The following is a 23,661-nucleotide window of genomic DNA, read 5'->3' on the forward strand; positions in this document are numbered from 1 at the left end:
TGAAGGATTTATGATGAAAAATGCTATGCGCCTCCAGAGAAAGAAGGAAGTATTAATGTAGATCAAAGCATAATATTTTTTTTTCATGGCTTTTTTGGGGGGAGATATCTGTATTTTCTTTCACAACATGACTAATATGTAAACATGTTTTGCATGACTGCACATATATAATATATCAAATTTCTTGTCTTCTCAATGAGGTGAGAGAGGTGGGAAAGATGGAGGGAGAGAATTTGGAAATTAAAACTTTTTAAAGAATGGAATTTATTATTTTTTTAACTTTTAAACATTATTTTATTTGATCATTTTCAAACATTATTCATTGGAAACAAAGATCATTTTCTTTTCCTTCCCCCCAACCCCTCCCATAGCCAACGTGCCATTCCACTGGGTATCACATGTGTCCTTGATCCGAACCCATTTCCATGTTTTGGTATTTGCATTAGAGTGTTCATTTAGAGTCTCTCTTCAATCATATCCCATCAACCCCTATAGTCAAGCAGTTGCCTTTCCTCAGTGTTTTTACTCCCACAGTTCTTCCTCTGCTTGTGGATAGTGTTCTTTCTCGTAAATCCCTCTGAGTTGTTCAGGATCACTGCATTGCCACTAATGGAGAAGTCCATTACGTTCGACTGTACCACAGTGTATCAGTCTCTGGGTACAATGTTCTCCTGGTTCTGCTTCTCTCACTCTGCATCACTTCCTAGAGGTCATTCCAGTCTCCGTGGAATTCCTCCAGTTCATCATTCCTTTTAGCATAATAGTATTCCATCACCAACATATACCACAATTTGATCAGCCATTCCCCAACTGAAGGGCATCCCCTCATTTTCCAATTTTTGGCCACCACAAAGAGTGCAGCTATGAATATTCTTGTACAAGTCTTTTTCCTTATTATTTCTTTGGGGTACAAGCCCAGCAGTGCTATGACTGGATCAAAGGGCAGATAGTCTTTTATCTCCCTTTGGGCATAGAATTAATGGAATTTAAATGTAAATTGAAGCATACTTTTAAAACTTTATTATTGTTGAGGGTTTTTTTGTCTGCATTTTCTTTTGCAAGATGTTTAATATGGAAATGTTTACATGACTACACATATAAAAAGGGAGCAAGAGAGAGAAATTAGAACTCAAAACTTTAAAAAACAAATGTTAAATTGTTGTTTGCATGTAACAGAGAAAAAAAAAACTAAACAGAGGAGTTTGCCATTTATCCTAGAGGCAACAGGAAGCCACTGGAGTTGATTGAGTGGAACAGTAACATGGTCAAATTTGCATGTAAGGAAAATTACTTTGGAAGCAGAATATAGGATGGTCTAGAATGGAGAAAAACTCAAGACTTAATGGGTGACCAGTTTAGAGGCTACTGCAAAAATCAAAGTGAGAGGTGATGGGGGCCCAACTTAGGGCGATAGTCAAGAGAATAGTGTGAAGGGGTCAGATACAAGAGATGTTTTGAAGTAGGTTTGGCAACTGATTGGATGTATGGTGTGAGGGAGCATGAAGAATCCAGGACAATACTGAATTCAAAATGAGTTACTTGAAGAATGATGATGTTTTTGATGGAAGTAGGTAAATTCTGAGAAGAGCAGGATTAAGGGGAAAAGATAATGAGTTTAATTTGATGTTCAAATTGTCTTTGTAACATCTAGTTTGAAGTATCCAACAAGCATTCATTGATCTGGTATTGAAGTTTGGGAGAGTGTCTGGGGCTGGATATATAGATCTAGGAGTAATATGTTATCACAATGACATTTAACCCCCTGTGAGCTGATAAAATTACCAAATGAGAGAATATAGTGGGAGAAGAGGATTCAGGACAGGACTTTGGGGAAAATCCATTGTTATGGGACATCATAGGGATGATAAACCAGTAAAGAAGACTGAGAAAGAACAATCAGAGGTAGAATGTAAAACAGGAAAGAGTACTGTCATAAAATCCTTGAGAGGAGAGAGAATCCAGAGATGAGTGTGATCAACAATATCAAATGAATAAAAGATCATCATATTTGGAAATTAAGAAATTATTCAAAAAATTAGAGAGGAGCAGTTTTAGTTAAGTGATGTTTGCAAACCAGACTGCACGAGGTAGAGGAGTAAGTGTAGATGACTTTTTCAAGGAGGTAGACTGCAAAAAAGAGGAGAGATATAGAACTATAATTTGGGGAGATGTTAGCATCTAGTGAAAGCTTTTTAATGATTGGGGGAAATTAAGCATATTTGGAAGCAGAAAGGAAGGAACCAGTTCTTAAAGAGAAGTTGAAGATTTAAGAGAGGGAGGGATGATTGAGAATATAGTCTGCTGGAGAAGACAGGAGGGGATGGAAATTAAGTACACATGTAGAAGGATTGGTCTTGGCAACGAGAAGTATAACTCTTTATTAGAGACATGGAGAAAAGAAGGAAAAACTTGAGAGGATTTTAATATGAAGAGAAAGGGAGAAAGCCTTATTTGAAACTTATTATTTGAAACAGAAAATTTAATTGTTTTTAATGTATAAAAGTCTGTCACCCTCTGTTTTCAGGTCTAGCCCTAAGCCTAGGTCCCAATTTGTTGGTCAGTTGGCACACATTGTTTAACAAATCAATATGCCCAGAAGATCAAATCTTTGTTTCTTCAATCATTTAATTTTTCTCTAGCCACAAGAATGGGAGAAGAGGACCTGGAAGAGACCTTGGAGACCATCTAGTCCTGATTTCTCATTTTACAGTTGAGGAATATTACTTCAGCTTTTTTTTTAAAGGAAAGGATTCCTAGTATGGAGGGGCCTACCTGTGTTGGGGGCTATCATAGTAGGACTGGAAGGGAGGAAGAATAGATAAGTCTAGCTTCTTCTTCACCCACCTTACTTCTGGTCCTTAAAAGAGGGGAAAGGAAAGTTAGGGGCAGAAGCCATTGTGTTCTCCTCAGAGAGAGGGGTTACCAGGCTAGAATTATATCCATCTGCTTCCTTAAATATTATTAGTCTAAGACAATGATTGGACTACTCAAATTTACGATCACTTTGTCATTACTGTTGGGGGAAGGGAGATCCTAAGCTCTTCATCAAAGATGTGATCTCTTTCCCATCAAATACCAATTATGTAATAAACACACATAGCTAATAGCAAAGAAATCCATTTATCCAAATGGTAGTAAAACAGAAAGCAGAGAAGGCATAAATAGGATAATTCTTTCCAAGTAATACTGTAATGGAGGAGTTAGTTGGTGGTAAAAGAGATAGAGAAGGAATGGATATCTTCCCCCTCAAAGCATGGTCCAGGAAAGGCAACTGGTATTTGAAGCTGGCCCAGAGAGAGAGGAGAGGGAGTGAGTAGTTTCCCCCTTCAGCCTTCCCTCCTCAGCGATGGCTGCTTCCCTAAACTGGCTCTTGACCTCCTTCACTACAAGAGCCTAAAAGTTTCTTCTCAGGGAGATTACTCTCCCCCTCAAGCTGGCCTACTCACACTTGAGTCACTTTGGTAAAAGACAACAACTTTATTATAAACTAAGTCAGCTGCAGTAACACAAAGAAATTGCTGGCAGGAAGGGAATTGGTGAGGAAATCAGGGAAGACAGGGTTCTTTTCTCTTTTGAACAAGAAGAGAGAGGAGCATCCTGCTGAGCTCAACCTGTCATGGTCCCTCAGTTACATGAAAAAAAATCAGGGTAGTCATCAATTCCTCATTAGTGGATAGAGACTTTTCCCTTTGGGGAATAGAAGAGACTATTCACCAGAAGACATATTCTCTATCTGGAATTTCTCTAGATTAGGAAAATCCAACAGCCTGACTCTACATCTCTCCAGGGACTTAGGTCCCCAACCTGAGTCATCAACCCCTGAGGGGAAATTTAGGATTAACATTAGTTAGGGACACCTATTTTCCCCTCTACCCTAAACCCCACATTCCTGTATACTCCAAAGAATAAACAGACCTTATTATTTAGAAGAGACTGATCATTTTTTCCCATCTAATGTGCTAGGGGAATTAGGGTAATCTCTATCAAGGGAAGAAACCAGAAATCAGAGACTGATTTTACTATACTCTTTACTTCTCAGCTCTGGACTTTGGTCAAAACTTGTGTAGTCCTACCTAAGAGAGGAAGTAGTGTTTTCTTTCATCTGTCACCTCTCTTACTCAGACCTTTCTAACTTTGGTTCCTGATCCCTCTAGTACAGAACTGAACAGAGTTAAGAGGAACAGAGGAGTATACCTTCTTTTCATTGGTACTGTAAAGATTAAAATTTAGGGGAGACTGAGGCAGGTAGAAATTAGTTTCTCTCTGCAAGGAGTATTATAATTTTTAGAGGTTTATTAAAAGTTAAGGATTAAAGAAAAGACAGGATAAGAAACAAGTGCCTAGGCCAGAGTGGCCTAGACAAGATAATCTCACATCATGGAAGAGACTCCTCTGCTCCAAAACGGAAGTCCAAAAGGAGACCACAAAAGCCTTTGCAATCAGCTTAAATCCTTCCTCGATCTCGGCCCACCTCAGAATTGCATGAAATTACAAAGCATTTTGGGGAAGAGGAGCAAGGGCTTGTGGGGATTGAAGTCCAGAGTTCCAGTCTATTTTTTACAGTACATGGCCTCTTCACAAAAAATTGACCATAGATTAGGACATAAAAATATTATAACTAAATGTAGAAAATCAGAAATATTAAATGTAACTTTCTCACACCATAATGCAATAAAAATTGTATACAATAAGGGATCATGGAAACAAAAAGTAAAAACCAAATGGAGACTAAATAACTTAATCTTTTTTTGTGTGTGTGTGTTCTTTTATAACTGGGTGTTAAAGAGTTTTTTTAATTTTTTAATTTTTTTATTTGAGCATTTCCAAACATTATTCATTGGAGACAAAGATCATTTTCTTTTCCTCCCCCCTCCCCCCCCATCTCTCCCATAGCTGATGTGCGATTCCACTGGGTATCACATGGGTTCTTGATTTGAACCCATTTCCATGTTGTTGGTATTTGTATTAGAGTGTTCATTTAGAGTCTTTCCTCAGACATGTCCCCTCAACCCCTGTAGTCAAGCAGTTGCTTTTCCTTGGTGTTTTTACTCCCACAGTTTGTCCTCTGCTTGTGGATAGTGTTTTTCTCCTAGATCCCTGCAGATTTTTCAGGGACATTGCATTGCCACTAATGGAGAAGTCCATTACGTTTGATTGTACCACAGTGTATCAGTCTCTGTGTACAATGTTTTCCTGGTTCTGCTCCTCTCTCTCTGCATCACTTCCTGGAGGTCGTTCCAGTCTCTATGGAATTCCTCCACTTTATTATTCCTTTTAGCACAATAGTATTCCATCACCAACATATACCACAATTTGTTCAGCCATTCCCCAATTGATGGGCATCCCCTCATTTTCCAATTTTTGGCCACCACAAAGAGCGCAGCTATGAATATTCTTGTACAAGTCTTTTTCCTTATTGTCTCTTTGGGGTACAAACCCAGCAGTGCTATAGCTGGATCAAAGGGCAGACAGTCTTTTATCGCCTTTTGGGCATAGTTCCAAATTGCCCTCCAGAATGGTTGGATCAATTCACAATTCCACCAGCAATGAATTAGTGTCCCCACTTTGCCACATCCCCTCCAGCATTCATTACTTTCCATAGCTGTCATGTTAGCCAATCTGCTAGGTGTGAGGTGATACCTCAGAGTTGTTTTGATTTGCATCTCTCTGATTATAAGAGATGTAGAGCACTTTTTCATGTGCTTATTAATAGTTTTGATTTCTTTGGCTGAGAACTGCCTGTTCGTGCCCCTTGCCCATTTATCAATTGGAGAATGGCTTGATTTTTTGTACAATTGATTTAGCTCTTTGTAAATAAATAGCTTAATCTTAAAGAAGGAATGGGTTAAAGAACAAATTACTGAAACAATAAATTATTTCATTAAAGAGCCTTATGAGACAATATACCAAAACCTATGAGATACAGCAAAAGCAGTAAATTTCTATCTCTAAATATTTTTATTAATAAAATAGAGAAAGAAAAGTTTAGTAAATTGGGAATGCAATTATAAAAACTAGAAGAACAAATTAAAAAGCCACAACTAAACACCAAATTAGAAATCCTAAAAATTAAAAGTGAGATCAATAAAACTGATTGTTAAAAAAGCATTGAATTAATCATATCTCTTAGAAATTGTTTTTTTTTAAATCAACAGAATTAATAAACCTTTGGCTAATCTAATAAAAATAGAGAAGAAAACCAAATCAATAGCATTAAAGATAAAAAAAGGTGAGTATGCCATTAATGAAAATAAAATTAAAACAATTATTAGGGGTTATTTTGTTCAATTGTGTGAAAATAAATATAATAATGAAAGAGAAATGGAATAAAAATAGTCTAGACTATTAGAGTAAGAAATAAAATATCTAAATAAGCCTAGTTTAGAAAAAGAAATCAAATAAGCCATAAATGAATTTCCTAAGGAAAAAACATCAGAATCAAGAGGATTTACAAGGACCAACTAATTCCAATATTAAACAAATTATTTTAAATAATAGGTAAAGAAGGAGCTTTACCAAACTCCTTTTACAAAGCAAATATAGTACTGATACCTAAACCAAGAAGAGCAATAACTGAGAAAGAAAATTATAGACCAATTTCTTCAATGAATATGAAAGCAATAATACTAAACAAAATATGCTCTAGGAGACTACAACAATATGTCACAAAGACATTGTGACCAAACAGGACTTATACCAGGAATGTAGGACTGGTTTAAGATAAGGAAAGCTATCAACAAAATTGATAACATTAGTAACAAAAGTAATAAAAACCATAAGATTATATCAACATATTCAGAAAAAGCCTTTAACAAAATACAACATTTATTCCTATTAAAATCACTGCAAAGCATAAGGATAAATGGATTTTTTCTTAAAATGATACAAAGCATCTACCTAACATAATCAGCAAGTATTATCTGTAATGGGGAGAAACTAGAAGTCTTCCCAATAAGATTAGGAATGAAATAAGGATGCCCCAAATCACCAATATTATTTAATATTGTATTAGAAATGCTAGCAATAGCAATAAGAAAAGAAAAAAGAAATTAAAGGAATCAGAATGAGCAAAGAGGTAATAACACTATCTCTGTTTGTTTATGAATGATGTCATATGTAAAAAATCCTAGAAATTCAATTAAAAATTAGTGAAATTACCAATAATTTTAACAAAGAAGCAGGATATAAAATAAACCCACATAAATCATTAGCATTTTACTGAGAAAGTCCTGCAAAAAGAGACTTCATTTAGCATAAAATACCTGGGAGAATAACTGCCAAGACAAACCCAGGAACTATATTAGCATAATTATAAAATACTTTTCACACAAATAAGACCAGATCTAAATAATTGGAGAAATATTAATTGTGCCTGGATGGGCAGAGTCAACATAATTAAAATGACAATCCTACCTAAACAAATGTACTTATTCAATGACATCCCAATTATATTGCCAAGAAATTATTTTATTGAATTAGATAAAATTATAAAATTCATTTTGAAGAATAAAAGATAAAAATAATCAAAGGAATTAATGAAAAAAAGTAAAGCATTTAAGACATAAAAAAGTACAAATAATATGAAATCAAATATTAGAATCGTTTTGCCCCTATGTCCCACAATGCAAACCCCTATATGTTCTAAGAAGAGAAAGAGAATAGAAGTCTCCCAAGGGATAATAAGAAATCAACTATTAGAATATTCTTCACATTCTTCAATCCAAAATAAATTTCCCTTTGGGAGGCTTCTATTTCCTTTCTCTTCTTGGAATACTTAAGGAGTTTCATGTGAGAGATAGGGAAAAAAGAATTTTAATATTTGATTTATTATTATTTATACTTCTTTTATGACTTAAATGCTTTTGAAGTTGGATGGTGATTCATGCATGGGCCTGTAATTGAGAGTGTTGTACTAAGTGGGACTTTTTGATATGATTAATAGATATGATTACTTAGAACAGCCACAAGGAACTTAGGAAAAAGTAGAAATGGCCAGAAACAAGTTCTGGGTCCACCACACATTAATGCTTTCCAACTTGAAATGGATTCCAAGAAATAGGTAAAAGGATTATCTGAGAACCCATTTGAAGTTGGAAAGCATTAATGTGTGGTGGACCCAGTCAACATGGTTTTATGGTTTCTGCCTTTAAAGTATGGGACTTTAGCTTTAGAAATGAAGAAAGGATCTGAGTTAATATTTAGTTCTGCAGTTTTCTTCCTACCTGTATGGTCTTGGGCCTCTTATATTTTACTTCTCTGATTTTTTGTTCTTTTCTTCTCCCAGAAGTCAGTGTTCCATATCTCCTAAGGAAATAGCTGCCTAAATGTACTCATACACAAAGCCTGAGAAAAAATGCCCACATCAATAGTCTAGTGGCTGAAGATTTGGGTAAATTTGAACCTTCTTTTGCCCTGGCTTCAATATGTATCTTGCCCAGCATCCATCCAAGTGTTCTATGCAATTTTTTAAAATAATTAATGCCTTTTGCTTTTTATGCCAGTTATTCCCTCCTCCCTTCTTTTGTCACAAAGAACCCATCAAATGACTATGCCTGCGGCACATGTATTCTGCCCTGGTTGTCTCTTACCTTTATGGCAGGGGTTCTTAACCTGACTTCCACAGATGGACTCTTGGGGATTTATGGGTAGATTTCAGGGGTAGGGTTGTCTATGAATTTAGTTGTGGGAAGATTTGCATCTGTGTTTCAATATAATTGGTTTCTTTTTATAATCCTAGTCCTTTTATGTTTTTAAATATATTGTTTTAAGGACTCAGGTATAGGCTTCACCAACCTGCCAAAGGATCCATGACACAAAAATTGTTAAAAATCCCTTTCTTTGTGGAGAGGAAGGAAGTATGTTTCATCATTTCTTCTCCAGGTACAAGTCTTTACACTTAAACTGTATCATTGACCTCTTAGTGTTGTTTTCATTTCCTTAATTGTAGCTATTTACAGTTTGTTCCAATTGTAACAGGCTACAAACAATTTTTGTAGGATAAGTGAAATCACTTGAATTTATGATGGGTAGATATCTAGGAATAGAAAATAATGTTAGACTAGAAATCAGAAAAATGGGGCTCTGGCCTGGTCTTGTCACCTACTATAAACCTCAGAGGTCTTCTCTAAGCCTCCATTTCCTCATCTGTAAAAAATGAGGATGATAACAATAATATTCAGCCTATTTACTCTATTGGATGAAGGTGAGGATTGAATGAGATTTTACATATGTGTGTATATATGCATATATGTATGCATACACATATATATGAAAATGCTTTATAACATGCTGTTCAATTGCAGGCATTATTATTATGAGGGGACAAATGGGGAACAATTTTCAGGCAGGTGGAAGCCCTAGGTAGGGCTTTGACTTTCCAGATGATGCCAGCTTTACTGTTAGGATTTTTGGGTTTGGGTTTTTTTTGTTATCATTTATTTTTATTTTCTTAAAGAACATAATATAATGTGTAACATATCAGTAATATAATACATGTGATTTATTAGTTTTTTACTTTGAATCTAAAATCAACAAGCTATTAATTTCATTTTAAGGAGACAGAAAGAATTCCATTTAATCCAGTGGCTGTTTTATTTCTCTTCAAGTCTGCCAAAGGTGCTTCGTACTCCCTTTCTTCCCCACTTGTATATCTTTGAATTAAGAATAACTTAATTTACATTTTCTGAGAATTTTGTGTCTGGAAGTAGGAAACAAATTGCTTCTGTTGCCCTGGAACGCTGAACAAAATAGGATTCGTATTGGTTTCCAGGCCTTGGCAGTTAGAAATCCTGAGAGAACCCACAATATATTGCTGAGTCTGAGGACTCTCCTGGACACACCATAAATTTGGAGGGGCTGGCAGCCCTGATCCAGTGAAGAAAGACTTGTTCTGGCCAAATGGCTGTGCTTTGATGCAAAGATTTCTATACTAGACTCTACAGACATAGACAAAGTAGAGTGATTTTGACAATGTAGAGAACTCCTAGTCTAGGATTTAGCGGATAAATCACGAGTAATTGCTTGAGACAGAGAGAGGAAAGAGCCTAAACCTAACCTTCTAATATACTATGCTATCTCTCTGTGAACATGTATTATAGTTTCTATACATTTTTTGTGTGTGAGGGGGAAGTGTGCAGTCCAGAGCTGTGATTTTAATCTCAAGGAACTGAGGGAACTCCCAGTGGGGAAAATTCCTTCCTAGATGCCGATGAGTTCCTCATCTGTAACTTGTAGTTTTAGAGACTTGTCTGGGGTACTGAGAAGATAAGCATGGAAGGAAGGAAATAAGCAAACTATAAAGTGCTTACTATGCTCCAGATGCTGAGCTGAGAGCTTTATAAATGTCTCATTTGATTCTTATTGCAACTCTGAGACATAAATGTAATTATTATACCCATTTTACAGTTGAAGGAATTGAGGCAGACAGAGGTTAAGTGACTTGCCAGAGTCTGAAGCCTGATTTGAACTCAGGAAGATGAATCTTCTTAACTTCAGGCCCAGCATTCTACACTGAGACACCTAACTGCCCATAATATAAATGCCAACTTATATTGTGCATCACCACCCAGGAATTGTATGACAGAAAGAAAAAAGAGACTGGTTACACTGTAAAGGCAAGGGATGACAGGAGGATGAGCAAAGGGCTCTACTGATACCCCCATGATGTTGAGTTGGTGAGGGAGGCTTTCAGTACACAGCTGGATATAGTATAGAGAATCTTGGGAAGATAAGGATAAGAGTCAAACAGAATGGGCAGGAATGAATAGGTTTTGTGTACATCGTTGGAGAGAACCTTGGAACTGATGAGACCATAGATTATTAGACTATATCATGCATGTCTATGTCTTACACTGAGATTTATTATACATGTAATATATAACATGTTTAGAAATACATGTTTAAATGATATACAAATACATTTGCATATTTATAACAATTTCTATTTGCATCTATATAACACATATTTATAAATATACCTATAAACAGTATATAGATGTATTTGTATACAATCTATATTTACAAATACATATATAGATAATATAGAAATATATCTGATTACATAAATTCCTATTACTTTATATATGAACATATATTTATAAATATATAGATAATATACAGATGTATGTATATATATTTAACATATTTCCAAATACACATAAAGATGTATTTGTATATATAAATTTTGTATATTTAATTTATATGTAATGTATTTATATTACATTTGTATATATAATTTTGTTTATATATAAATCTGTAGATATAAAAATGTATATATATATTTGTATATATAGTAAAATGTATATATAGATTATAAATGTAATTTATATATACTTGTGTATATAATTTATAAATATAATTCACATATATTTATATATAGAATATACTTATATATGAAACATGTTTACAAATATAGAGAATATAGAAATGTATATATTTATACAAATTTATATGTGTATATGTATAAAACACATAAATACATATTTAGATTGACATTATTATAATACAGTTCATGGGTTCATAGTGTTAGACCTGGAAGGGACTTGAAAGTCACCTAGTCCTACCTTGTTATTTTACAATATGGCCTAAATTAAAGATCAAGTGACTTGCCAGAAGTTACACAAATAGCAAATAGTAGATACTGAATATGAACCCAGGGCCTCTGATCCTAAATCCAGTGCAGTGAAGTGGTGGAGAGAATAAATCTCTGGGCCTGGAGGCTGTATTTGAATTCAGATCTTCTTGGAGTCTGACCAAGTTCAAATCTAGGCTCAGATACTAATTGTGTCGTTGTTGGCAAATTATTTTTCTGCCTCAGTTTCTTTAACTGTAAAATAGGAATCATAATAGCACCTATATCCCAGGATTGTTGTAAGGACCAAATGAGAAAATACTTATAAAGTACTTTGCAAAATGTTTAGCACACAGCAGGTTCTTAATAAATATTTGTTCCCTCTTTCCACTTCATTATACTGCTGCCTCAGATAGAAGAACACACAGCTTAATACCCCAAAGACCCATCTCTTTAACTCCAATATTGTCTCAGTGATATTATATCCAAAATATTCTCAGTGATGCATACAGTACCCCACTCTTAGAAGAATTAAAATTCAGATAACCCAAAGGGCAATGAAAGAGCATGGTGGACCCAGCATTCTGTTATCAACTATGACTTGGATTTGCCATGGCCAAGTGTACCTGGAGAAGGTTGACCTGTCTTATAATAAGAATGGGAGATCCAATGGACTGCCCAATTCTCATTGGTGCCCATGAGATCATTAAGTGGCTAAGTGGGACAGTGGATAGAGCGCTAGGGCCAGAATCAGGAAGACCAAAGTTCAAATGGAGCTTCAGATTATTATGTGACCTCGTTTGCCTTTGTTTTCTCATCTGTAAAATGCGGGGAGGTTATAAAGAGTAGCTACTTCCTAGTGCTGCTGTAATGCTTACAGGAGATGATATTTGTAAAGCATCAAGCACAAGGTCTAACACAGAGCAAAAGCTTCATAAATGCTTGATCCTCTCCCCACCTTAGAAGAACAAGTAGAAGGACTATGGGTCATTGAATAGATAGTCTGTGGAAGATTTATGGGAAAACATGGAAAGAATTAGATACTGTTAAATTTTTTATGTTTGGACTTGAATATTTAATTGGTGGTAGCCAGGGATTTAATTTCTTTTTTTTTTTTTTTAAACATTATTTTATTTGGTCATTTCCAAACATTATTCACTGGAAACAAAGATCATTTTCTTTTCCTCCCCGCCCCCCCTCCCACCACCTTTCCCTGTCCCATAGCTGACGCACGATTCCACTGGTTATCACATGTGTTCTTGACTCGAACCCATTTCCCTGTTGTTGGTATTTGCATTAGAGTGTTCATTTAGAGTCTCTCCTCAGTCTTATCTCCTCCAACCCTGTAGTCAAGCAGTTGCTTTTCATCACTGTTTTTACTCCCACAGTTTATCCTCTGCTTGTGGATAGTATTTTTTATATCCCTGCAGATTGTTCAGGGACATTGCATTGCCACTAATGGAGAAGTCCATCACCTTCAATTGTACCACAATGTATCAGTCTCTGTGTACAATGTTTTCCTGGTTCTGCTCCTCTCTCTCTGCATCACTTCCTGGAGGTTGTTCCAGTCTCCATGGAATTCCTCTACTTTATTATTCCTTTTAGCACAATAGTATTCCATCACTAACATATACCACAATTTGTTCAGCCATTCCCCAATTGATGGGCATCCCCTCATTTTCCAATTTTTGGCCACCACAAAGAGTGCAGCTATGAATATTCTTGTACAAATCTTTCTCCTTATTATCTCTTTGGGGTACAAACCCAGCAGTGCTATAGCTGGATCAAAGGGCAGACAGTCTTTTATCGCCCTTTGTGCATAGTTCCAAATTGCCCTCCAGAATGGCTGGATCAATTCACAACTCCACCAGCAATGAATTAGTGTCCCCACTTTGCCACATCCCCTCCAGCATTCATTACTTTCCATAGCTGTCATGTTAGCCAATCTGCTAGGTGTGAGGTGATACCTCAGAGTTGTTTTGATTTGCATCTCCCTGATTATAAGAGATGTAGAGCACTTTTTCATGTGCTTATTAATAGTTTTGATTTCTTTGGCTGAGAACTGCCTGTTCATGTCCCTTGCCCATTTATCAATTGGAGAATGGCTTGATTTTTTGTACAATTGATTTAGTTCTTTGTAAATTTGAGTAATTAAACCTTTGTCAGAGGTTTTTATGAAGATTGTTTCCCAATTTGTTGCTACCCTTCTGATTTTGGTTACATTGGTTTTGTTTGTACAAAAACTTTTTAATTTGATGTATTCCAGATTATTTATTTTGCATTTTGTAGCTCTTTCTAAGTCTTGCTTGATTTTGAAGTCTTTCCCTTCCCAAAGGTCTGACATGTATGCTATTCTGTGTTCGCGTAATTTTCTTATAGTTTCCTTCTTTATGTTCAAGTCATTCACCCATTTTGAATTTATCTTGGTGTAGGGTGTGAGGTGTTGATCTAAACCTAATCTTTCCCACACTGTCCTCCAATTTTCCCAGCAGTTTTTATGAAATAGTGGATTTTTGTCCCAAAAGCTGGGATCTTTGGGTTTGTCATATACTGTCTTGCTGAGGTCGCTTTCCTCCAGTCTATTCCACTGATCCTCCTTTCTGTCTCTTAGCCAGTACCAAATTGTTTTGATGACCGCTGCTTTATAATATAGTCTGAGATCTGGGACTGCAAGGCCCCCTTCCTTTGTATTTTTTTCCCATTATTTCCATGGATATCCTTGATCTTTTGTTCTTCCAAATGAACTTTGTTATGGTTTTTTCTAAATCAGTAAAAAAAAAATTTGGAAGTTCCATGGGTATGGCACTAAATAGATAGATGAGTTTGGGTAGGATGGTCATTTTTATTGGCTCATCCTACTCATGAGCAGTTAATGTTCTTCCAATTGTTCAGGTCTAGTTTTAGTTATGTGGAAAGTGTTTTGTAGTTGTGTTCATATAGTTCCTGTGTTTGTCTCGGGAGATAGATTCCTAAATATTTTATTTTGTCTAAGGTAATTTTGAATGCGATTTCTCTTTCTAGTTCTTGCTGCTGAGCTGTGTTGGAATTATACAGAAATGCTGATGACTTATGTGGGTTTATTTTGTATCCTGCAACTTTGCTAAAGTTGTTGATTATTTCGATTAGCTTTTTGGTTGAATCTCTAGGATTCTTTAAGTAGACCATGTAATTAGTACCATGTTTGTGTCATAAAAGGAGTTTGGTAGAACTCCCTCTTTGCTTATTATGTCAAATAGTTTGTATAGTATTGGAGTTAGCTGTTCTTTGAATGTTTGATAGAATTCACTGGTGAATCCGTCAGGCCCTGGGGATTTTTTATTAGGAAGTTCTTTGATGTCCTGTTGGATTTCTTTTTCTGATATGGGATTATTTAAGAAATCTATTTCTTCTTCTGTTAGTCTTGGCAATTTATATTTTTGTAAATATTCATCCATATCACCTCGGTTGGTATATTTATTGCCATATAGTTGGGTAAAGTAGTTTTTAATGATTGCCTTAATTTCCTCTTCATTGGAGGTGAGATCCCCCTTTTCATCCTTGATGCTGTTAATTTGCCTTTCTTATTTCCTTTTTTTAATTAGATTGATCAGTACTTTGTCTATTTTGTCTGTTTTTTCAAAGTACCAGCTTCTAGTCTTGTTTATTAGCTCAATAGTTCTGTCACTTTCGATTTTATTAATTTTTCCCTTAATTTTTAGGATCTCTAGTTTGGTTTTCTTCCGGGGGGTTTTAATTTGTTCATTCTCAAGTTTTTTGATTTGCATTTCCAATTCCTTGATCTCTGTCCTCCCTAATTTGTTAATATATGCACTCAGGGATATGAATTTTCCTCTAAGTACTGCCTTGGCTGCATCCCATAAGGTTTGAAAGGATGTCTCGCCATTGTCATTTTCCTCAATGAAATTATTAATTGTTTCTATGATTTCTTCTCTAACTAACCAATTTTGGAGTATCATATTATTTAATTTCCAATTAATTTTTGATTTGGCTCTCCATGTACCCTTACCGATCAATATTTTTATTGCCTTATGATCTGAAAAGGCTGCATTTATTATTTCTGCTTTTCTGCATTTGAGTGCCATGTTTTCTGTGACCTAGTGTATGGTCTATTTTTGTGAATGTGCCATGTGGTGCTGAAAAGAAGGTGTATTCCTTTTTGTCCCTATTTATTTTTCTCCATATGTCTATTAACTCTAATTTTTCTAAGATTTCATTCACCTCTTTTACCTCTTTCTTGTTTATTTTTCGGTCTGATTTATCTAAATTTGATAGTGGTTGGTTCAAGTCTCCCGCTAATATGGTTTTACTGTCTATTTCCTCCTTTAATTCTCCTAGTTTCTCTATTAAAAATTTGGATACTATACCATTTGGTGCATACATGTTGATTAGTGATATTTCCTCATTGTCTATACTCCCTTTTAACAGAATATATTTACCTTCCCTATCCCTTTTGATCAGATCTATTTTTGCTTTGGCTTTGTCAGATATCATGATTGCAACTCCTGCCTTCTTTCTATCAGTTGAGGCCCAAAAGGTCTTACTCCAACCTTTAATTCTAACCTTGTGAGTGTCAACCCGCCTCATATGTGTTTCTTGAAGACAACAAATGGTAGGGTTTTGGGTTCTAATCCAATCTGCTATTTGTCTACGTTTTATGGGTGAGTTCATCCCATTCATGTTCAAAGTTATGATTGTCATTTGTGGATTCGCTGGCATTTTGATATCTTCCTCTAGTTCTGACCTTTCTTCTTTAGCTATCTCCTTTTGAACCAGTGATTTACTTTAGGTCAGTCCCCTTAGTCCCCTCCCTTGAGATGCTTCCCTTTCTAGCCCCTCCATTTTTATGCTCCCTTCCTCTCCCCCCTCTCCTTCCCTCCATTTTTATACTCCCTCTCCCCTCCCCCTCCTTAATTTTCCTTTCTTTCTTGCCCTAATGGATAAGATAGAATTCAGGATCCCACTGGATCTAGATGTTCTTCCCCCTCAGATTTGATTTCACTGAGAGTAAGGTTTAAGTAATTCCACTTCATGCTCTCTTCCTCTCCTTCTCATATGAGAGTTCTTCCCCTTCCCTTCCCATGTGTATCTTTATATGGGAAAGATTATTCTATTACAGGGATTTAATTTCTAAATCCCAAAATGAATTACTAAAGTAGAATGGAATTTATGGTAGTTTATTGATAATAAAGGGAAGATATTAAGAAAGAGAGAAAAGGGAAGAGAGAGAGAGAAAGCTTTGGCTTCCTCTGAGCCAGTTAGAAATTCTAAGGCCCTAGCCAGGGGAAAGGAGTCTCAAGAAAATGGGCCTTTCTCAGAGGTTCACACCTCCAGAAAGGCAAGGAAACTAAGTCAGCCTTTAACTCACCATGGTGACCGTCTAAAAGGAAAGCAATCTCAGGTCTTCTGCACGAGCTCCTCCAGGGGTCCCGTTCCACAGCCAAGTGTCTTCACGCCAAGTCTGAGTGTCTGTCTTCCAGTCCAACTCCGAGTGACTGAATGATCCTTGATTTTGAGTGACTGAATCCTTCGATCTACCTTCAGTGTGTCTGTTTCCTCTATTTAAAGATCTTTTTCTATTGTGTCACCTCCCCTAAATTTTACATCTAAAAATCACAGCAGGCTCTCCTCTCCAGGACTGCCCACTCAATGTATGAAATGGGTGTCACACCTTTTGTAGTTAGTCAACACCTTTTTGTAGTTAGTTAACACTTTTTTTGGTTAGTTAACACCTAATAATAATACAATAACCCTATAATAAATGTATAGAGCACCACTCCAGCTCAAAAATATGTAGTCACCTTTGAGTCATGTGTTTCCTGCATCCTCTATATCCAGTCAACAGAGCTATTAAGCTCTGTCCTGCCCATTTCTGACCCCTTCTTTACCTTGCGAAATGCCTTTCTTCTGAGGAGTTCAAAAGGATTGAGAACATAATGTCATCCTGGGTTAGCACCTAGTCTCTACTCCAGTCAGTCTGTGAGACAAACTACCTTGATTCTTTTTTTTTCTTTTAAACTCTTACCTTCTGTCTTAGAATTGATAATAAGTATTGGTTCAAAAACTGGAAACTGGTAAAGTTAGGGAATTGGGATCAAGCACCTGGTTCAGGGTCACACAGCTAGGAAGTGCCTGAAGCCAAATTTGAAACCAGGATGTCCTGTCACCAGGCCTAGTTCTCTATCCACTGAGTCAGCTAGCTGTCCCTGCCTTCATTCCTTTAATCATCTTTCCTAAGATTTGCCCTCCAACAATTTCACCATTTTCTTCAGTCATTCTTCTTTTTACATTCTAGAATTATTCTCTTCTGTTAAGCTATAAATCCTCAGCAAGATATTATGAAACACTGTGAAAAATTACCTTTTTCCCTGGGTCCTTACAAATCACATTCTTTGTAAGATTGCCCATTTTTGTAAAATGGTCATGGTTCTTTTCCTCTCTGGTAGCACTTGAAAAGAAAGCTATACTCTAAGCTTCTGCATGAAGAAAGCCCTTGGACCCTTCCCACTGGAAGTTGCTATATGGCCCCTGGAGATGGTCCTCTGGTCTTTGCCTCTTCACACTGATTTTCACAGCCCTATGAGCTTTTAAAGGTCAGAAGAGCAAAGAAGTTCGAGGGCTACTTTTCACTTCTGAATTTGCCAGAAGCCAGACAGTAAAGAATGAATTTCCAAGTGACAATTCACTGATCATATGTCACGTGGTCAGGGTGATTTCTATGTAAAAACGGCATCAGATTTGAGCTCACTGTCTCCCTCAGGATGAAGGTGGGGTAGCAGCAAGTATACCTCCAAGGATAAGGAGGAAATGGGGGCAATGTCTGATCTTACTAATGAAATCAGGTCAGCTAGCATTCATTAAGCTCTGACTATGTGCCAGGTCCTATGCTAAGGAGGTCTTTGAGGATACAAAGAGAGGCAAAAGTCAGTCCTTGCCCATATGGGGCTTAAAATGTAATGGAGAAAGATCGGAAGAAGAAAACTGTGGGGTGAGTGAGATCGTGGATCAGTTAGAAGGATGTGAAAGGGTCTTGGCATAGTGAGCAATCAGCTGAGATGATGAGAGGTAACTTGTAGTGGACCCAGTCAGCATGCTTTCATGATTTCTCCAGCTTCACTCAGTAGTTTATGAGAAGGAATGAAAAGAGTAGATGGTGGCAGTAATGGAGGCCCGAGGATTAACAGAGTAAGATCAGTGAAAAGATAAATGGGCAAAGGGACTTGAGAGATGAGGACAATGTAAAGCTGGACTAGTTCCCCAAAAGGGAAAGATGGAGGAAGGAAGAAAATGAGGATTGAAGGGACTGAGGATGCAGTGAGGATGAACAGGAATGAAGTTACAAAGCAAAAATAACAAGAGATTGTGATTAATTGATGGATTTTCACAGTTCATGACCATGGAAGTACATGGCTTGGGGGCGAAGGCAAGATCAAAGGTATGACTATGTCTGTTGCTGAGATATTCTGGAGAAGTATATCATGGGAAATAAAGGTGAGGAATTGGATAGTTAGGGTGTTTGAGGGGGGATCAAGACAGCTGTTGAAGTCCCCTAGTATAAGAATAAGAGTTGGGAAGGAGAGAAAGGGGATGAGGCAGACACTGAGCTCATTGAAGAAAGGAGAGTACCCTAAAGTCTAGTAGAGTACAGTTACCAGAATCTTAATTGGGTGGTAAGTATAGATTGGGTGAATCTCAAAGGAAGAAGCTGATAGAGGAGTCTTCATGATGGTAGTAGAGAAAGAAAGAGACTGAAAGTGGCCATGAGAAGCAAAAAGTATTCCAACTCTCTCATCTGAACAGGTGAGGTGGGGGGGGGGCGTGTTTAGGAATGAAAGTGCAGCCAGGGCTAGAAAGGATCTGAAGAACTGGCTAGGGAAGCTTTGCCATCAGGAGGGGGCCAGGTCTCAATAAGTGAAAGGAAACAGAACAAACGAGAAAGCAAAAGGTTTAAGATGAAAGCAAGTTTGTTACCTTTGGAGAAAGCATTCCAAAGAAAATAGTGGAATCTTAGGGGGACTGAACTGAGGAGGAGGATGGATAGGAATAAAAGAACGGTCAGTGGGGCATAAAAAACAAGCTTAAATGGTGACAGCTGGAGGTTCAGAATCACTGGGATGGGGAGGGTATGATAAGGTGGTAGTAATCCTTAAGGAATGAGTTCAGGTAGGTCATAATCTTCCCTGAGGGCTTTTGCCTCAGCTGGAAAGCTAGAAAGAAGGCAGGGGAAGAGGGAGGAGGAATACTGTTGTAGAGGCAGGCACAGGCAAGGCTAGTGAGGGTGTACAATGGAATGCTTGTTCCAAGAATGCTGGGGGCTAGGATGCTCCCTCCTTTCCTGGCAGGTGATTCCCTCCTTCTGTGGCAGGCTATTTCTTTTTGTATATTTGCAGTAAATAACCTTTTATTAAAGCTAATACACACATATCTTCCTGTATACACATACACATATGTTTATGTGTATGCATATACATATCTATGTATGTGTGCCATTATCATTGTCTTCCTCTTCCCTCTCCTTTTCTACATTTTGGGTTAATCTATATCTTCTCATTTCCTAGAAGCCAGTTTTCTACTACACGTATGTGTTCTTTGTATAGCTTAAAGCATCCTATAAATGTGAGTCATGAACATAATCCATCTTTTTTTTATTTATTAAGTATATAGCTTGTTTTCCTTCCCTTTTAAGAAAAGCATTTCTTAATATAGCCATTTTTCTTCTTGTGATTACATTTGTCCTCATCCCCCTCTCAATGGAGCAAAGAAGGAATAAGAATTATTATCCCCATTTTATACATCTTTTAAAATGAGGGTTAGAGACTAGGCTTGTTCAGAGTTTTGGGCTGTTCAGTTTCAATGATCAGAGCAAAGTATGAAGGAGGCCACTATTATTAACTCCCTCCTTGAATAGACCCACCCTTATTCTTCAGATCTGACGCAGCTACCTTAATCTATCTGGGACCCCAGAGTTTTGGCATTTAAAACCTTTACAATCTGGCTCCAACCTTCTTTCCAGACTCTTTCCCCAATATTCTCCCTCATGAACTCTCTGCATTAACCAAACTGTTATATTTCTTTCAGTGAGGTGGAGCAGTGAATAAAGTGCTGGGCTTGGCGTCAGGAAGTCTCATCTTCCTGAGTTCAAATTGAGACTAGATACTTCCTAGCTATGTGACCCTGGGCAAATCACTTCACCCTGTTTGCCTCAGTTTCCTCATCTGTAAAATAAACTGGAGAAGGAAATGGCCAACCACTCCTGGATCTTTGCCAAGAAAACCCCAAATGGGGTTAGGAAGAGTCTGACATGACTCAACAATGACATATTTCTTATTTACAGCAACTCATCTCCTAATAACATGTCTTCACATTAGCTGTATTCCAGGTCTGAAATATACTCTCTTCTCTCGATCTTCCAAAAGGAAGCCCTGCCTTTTAAGTTGGGGTACCAGCTTCCATAAGTGGCCTGTCCTCATCTTCTCTGATGTTAATTGTGCTTTTCCCCTCTACCTCCTCTTCCTAAATAATTTTTCATATCCTTTATACATATTTTGAACTTCTCCTAATACCTCCTGTAGAAAGAAAACTCTTTGAGGGCAGAGATTATTTCCTTTTTTGACTTTGTATTCCTGATATGAAGTAGGAAATTAATAGTTCTGGTAAAACAAGTTTCAACCATGCATAATTGGTTGCCTGGAGAATTGGACATGAGTATAAATAGAATAAAACATTTTTTTTAAATTTGAAATTTTTGTTTTAATAACAAATTTCCATATAAGTTTTCTGAAGTTACATGATCCATATTATCTCCCTCCTTTCATCTTTCCCCCTCTCCTGGAGCTGACAAGCATTTCAATCTAGGTTATACATGTTTTATTGCACAAAACACATTTCTATACTATTCATTTTTGTAAGTTAATAATCTTATAAAACCCAAACCCCAAATCATATACCCAAATAAACAAGTGATAAATCATACATTTTCTTCTGCATTCTGACTCCAACAGTTCTTTCTCTAGATATGGATAGCATTCTTTGTTATAAGTCTCTCCAGAATTGTCCTGGATCACTTGTATTGCTTTCAGAAGCAAAGTCTATTACATTTGATCATCCCACAATATTTCAGTTATTGTGTATAATTCTCTCCTGGCTCTTCTTATTTCACTCTGTATCAATTCATGGAAGTCTTTCCAGCTCTTTCTGAAATCATCCCGTTCCCCATTCCTTATAGCACAATAGTATTCTCTCACCATCATATGCCACAATTTGCTCAGCCATTCCCCGATTGAGGGACATTATTTTTTATTTGAAAATCTTTATTTAATTAATTAATTTAGAATATCTTTCCATGGTTACAGGATTCATGTTCTTTCCCTCCCCTCCTTCTACCCCCCTCCCACAGCCAATGAGCAATTCCACTGGATTTTATATGTCACTGACTGATCAAGACCTATTTCCATATTATTAATATTTATACTAGAGTGATTGTTTAGTCTACATCCCTAATCATATCCCCCTTGAACCATGTGATCAAGCAGTTGTTTTTTTCTGTGTTTCTGCTCCCACAGTTTTTCCTCTGAATGTGAATAGCATGCTTTCTCATAAGTCACTCCGAATTGTTCCGGATCATTGCATTGCTGCTAGTAGAGAAGTTCATTACATTTGATTGTGCCACAGTGTTTCAGTCTCTGTGTACTATGTTCTTCTGGTTCTGCTCCTTTCACTCTGCATCAATTCCTGGAGGTTGTTCCAGTTCACATGGAATTCCTCCACTTTATTATTCCTTTCAGCATAATAGTATTCCATCACCAATATATACCATAATTTGTTCAGCCATTCCCCAATTGGAGGGCATCCCCTCATTTTCCAATTGTTTGTCACCACAAAGAGTGCAGCTATTAATATTTTTGTATATGTCTTTTTCTTTGTTTTCTTTTTGGGGTACAAACCCAGCAGTGCTATGGCTGGATCAAAAGGCAGACAGTCTTTTAAAGTCCTTTGGGCATAATTCCAAATTGCCTTCCAGAATAGTTGGATCAATTCAAAACTCCACCAGCAATGCATTAATGAGGGGCGTTCCTTTAAAAACATATCTTTTATCATACATGTACAACCCAGTGGAAGTGCTTGTCAACTCTGGGAGGGGAGGGGAAAGAGAGGAGGGAGACAACATGAATCATGTAACTTTGGAAAACTTATGTGGAAATTTGTTATTGGAATAAAATAAAGTTAAAATAAAAAACATTTTTAACACAACGGGTATAATGAGGGTAGTTGGAAGAGTACCCCCTGATCTGGTCTGGCTAAGGCACATCCCCCTTCTGTGGAGCTGTAATAAAAAGATAATCTTAATACTTCTAGTTATAATAAAAGGAGATACTGGGGTTGCCGATAGTAATAAAGGAGATAGTTGGAGATAGAGATATACTACCAGAGATACTACCAGAGGGGATACTCTGGGGTTGCCTATTGATCACTACTGGTTGGCTAATGGATCTAATACTAGATGGCTTATTGATCAAGATATTGCCTTCCCTCCTCCCTCAAATGCTATCTGTTTTTCCATCAGCTCCCTCCTGCCTCCCTTCCCCTCTCCTCTCCTCCCCCTCCCCCGTTAGTCAGCCACCTTTCTATGTAACTCAAGGTGAACTGTGAGGTTTAAAGAAGATATGTTTCCCCTCTTTCTCAGGTAAGGAGGTCTATTGGGGAAGATAGGACAGGATGGGAAATAAGGTAAGAGGGATGGAGTTTTCCCTAATCTATACAAGGAATTAGGAGGGTATTGGTAAAATGGCAGCTCAGTCACAACTGTGACACCAATCTGTCAGAGAGTCACTAGCAGGGATAATTATTTTCTTCTTTCTTCTTTTCCAAACAGCCAGATAATCTCAGCTTGATTAATTCAAGTCCACCACTCTGTCAGAAGCCACAAAGTTCTCTCTCTGCCTAGGTTAGAAGCTAAGAGGGGTCCAGTCACAAGCCTCTCTGCCTAGCCCCAAAAGCAAGTCTCCTTTCCACCTCTCTCCAAAACCAAGAGAGCGTTCAGTTCTGTGGGGTTAGCTTCCAACTGTCTTTTCCCAGAAACATTCCAAACAGAATGT

This window comes from Monodelphis domestica, chromosome 6 (genome assembly GCF_027887165.1).
Source record: "Monodelphis domestica isolate mMonDom1 chromosome 6, mMonDom1.pri, whole genome shotgun sequence".
In the NCBI taxonomy this organism is placed as follows: domain Eukaryota; kingdom Metazoa; phylum Chordata; class Mammalia; order Didelphimorphia; family Didelphidae; genus Monodelphis; species Monodelphis domestica.